At 40.3% G+C, this 2,790-nt stretch overlaps 1 protein-coding gene across 1 annotated transcript in view; it reads left to right on the forward strand.

The window, feature by feature from the left end:
- The window catches only part of LOC106876458 (exodeoxyribonuclease), a 25,722-nt gene that overhangs the window by 8,957 nt on the left and 13,975 nt on the right, over positions 1-2,790 (forward strand). The gene's annotated exons all lie outside the window — the stretch shown is intronic.

Genomic DNA, 2,790 nt, shown 5'->3' on the forward strand with positions numbered 1-2,790 from the left:
GTTTGCCTTAAATAATCGTAAATAATAATGAAATGTTAATTAAATATATACCATTTTATGAGAAACAAACATTAATATGTTTAATAATTGATATTATAAAGTTTAATAAGGGGCTTAAATTTCACCCCTCTCCAATTTTAAATTTTGAACTTTTTCATCCATTTATTTGTCTGTCTGTCTATTTATCCCTATCCGTTTATTCATATCTATCTATCTCTTTATATACATATCTATATGCTTATTGCTGAAAAAAATATTTAAAATGTCTGTTTTTATGTGTGTGGGGGGGGGGGATTACTGTGTGTTTCCTAAACATGCATTTTTCCAAGAGAAGTGTGATTCTGCATTAGCCCCACAGATTCAGTCTTTTAATGCAGTTTTGATGTTTAACCCTTTCAACGTAGGAAGTGGATATATCCACCCCAAACTTTTATTACGGTTGACTGCAGAAAGCAGTTTTACCACCGTACTTTTTAGTAAAGACAAATTTTCAGATTTTCTTAATTTTTTTTCTCATTTTTCATCAAATATTTCTTTACAGTGCAAGCTTCATATACTTTCAGTAGTGGATATGAAAACTATACCTTTTCAGTAATACTGAAAAAGCATTGCAGAAGCAGAAAATATCAGTTCTATTGTTTTGTTGGCTAATTAATACCATTACAAAATGACTATGAAATTTAATTTTGCATTAAAGAGTTAATCCAATGGTTCCCACCCTGCGTTTAAATCCTGCTAAGGTTGACTTTGCCTTTCATTCTTTCAGAGTTGGTGAAGAAAAGTACCAATTCAAGATGCTGAATTAGTAGAACTGTTTAGATGATAGAGCAAGACACATTGTAGTATCTGTTCCAGCTCCTTTGCATTCTGACACTAATGCCTGTGATGACACTGGTATCAAATAATATCAGCTCAAATTGGAAGCTTTTCCATCATCACCATTCTGGCATGAGTTAGACAGTTTAACAAGAGCTGGCAAGCCACAGAGCTGCACCAGGCTCCATTGTCTACATTGGCATGGTTTCTGTGGCTGGATAACCTTCCTAACACCAACCACTTCACAATGTACTGAGTGCTTTTTATGTGGCACTAGCACTTATGCTTTTCACGTGGTACTGACATCAGCAAGATTGCCAAGTAATTTATGAGATGAAAACCTCTCAACTGGGAGAGGGAGTGGAACTACAGGAAGTGGTATTGTACCAGGTGAGAGGTTAGAGCATAACAGAAGGATAGAAATAGATGTCTTATTACAGAGGAGATACGTGGCTACCCCAGGAGAAAAAGAGAGAAGAGGAGGGAGAGATTAAGGAAAAAGGTAGGGAGACAGAGAAAGAAATAGATGGTGTTGGAGATGCATCAGGACTTACCTGTGAGGTAGCAATGTGGGGAGGGTATAGAGCAAGATGTCTCATAAGAGTGCGAAAGGAGGTGTTTAGAGATGGGAAAGAGGTGACTAGCAAGTGATAGAGAAATAGGAGTGGCTGGATGGGGGTATGGTATATATGTGAGGGCATACATCATGTGCAGATAGGCATGTGAGAGAGTGGAGAAGCCCGCAGTAGGTAGTGATCATTGGTGTGGCTTTGGGGAAGATAGGTTGCAAGGAAGTTTTCACAGAGGACATTGTGTGTGTGCATGAAGTAGAGGGAGCCTGCCCCAATTTTACTTAGCTTGACATGTCCTCTCAAGCACAGCAAATCACCAGAAGTCTTGGTCCCTTATCATCTCCTCTGAGGCTCAACATCCAAAGATCATTTCTTCAAACATTTTTAAACTAGGTTTGCACATGTATGTACAGCTGCATGGTCAACACTGACCAGTAGAGGCCCAACACTTTTTAAACTAACGTGCAGGTGTGACTATGTGGTTCAAAAGCTTGCTTCCAAACTATGTAGTTTTGTAGTGCTTTCTATGGACTCAGGGCTAACCAAAACCTAGTAAATTTGGTTGATGGAAAGAAGCCTGTTGTGCACGTCTATATATCATCATCATCATCATCATTTGACATCTGTTTTCCATGCTGGCATGGGTTGGACAGTTTGGCTGAAAACTGGGTTGCAATCTGATGTGGCATGGTTTCTACAGCTAGATGCCCTTCCTAATTCCAACCACTCCAAGAGTGCAGTGGGTGCTTTTTACGTGCCGCTGTCACAGGTGCCATTTATGATACACAAGCATTGGCCATGACTACACTCTCACTTGGCTTGACAGGTCTTCTCAAGCACAATATATTGCCAAAGGTCTCAATCACTGCCTCTGTGAGGCCCAAGATCAGGGAGTGCTTTTTACATGCCACCAGCACAGGTGCCTCATATACAACACTGGCATCAGCCACAACTACATCATCACTTCACTTGACGAGTCCTCTCAAGTACAGCATATCGCTCAATGTTGAAAAGGTGCTTTTTATGTGTCGGTTGCATGACACTGGCATCAGGCATGACTGCAATTTTACTTGGCTTGAAGGGTCTTCTCAAGCATGGTTATTTGTTATTGCCTCCATGAGGCCCAATGTTTGAAGATCATGGTTCATCACCTTGTTCCTTGTCTTCCTAGGTCAATGAGACAAGGTGATGAAGCCCATAGTCCCAGGACTTGATCACCTTGTCCCATATATATATATACATATATATATATATCATCATCATCATCATCATTGTTTAACGTCCGCTTTCCATGCTAGCATGGGTTGGACGATTTGACTGAGGACTGGTGAAACCGGATGGCAACACCAGGCTCCAATCTAATTTGGCAGAGTTTCTACAGCTGGATGCCCTTCCTAACGCC

The sequence above is a fragment of the Octopus bimaculoides genome, chromosome 10 (assembly GCF_001194135.2).
Source record: "Octopus bimaculoides isolate UCB-OBI-ISO-001 chromosome 10, ASM119413v2, whole genome shotgun sequence".
In the NCBI taxonomy this organism is placed as follows: domain Eukaryota; kingdom Metazoa; phylum Mollusca; class Cephalopoda; order Octopoda; family Octopodidae; genus Octopus; species Octopus bimaculoides.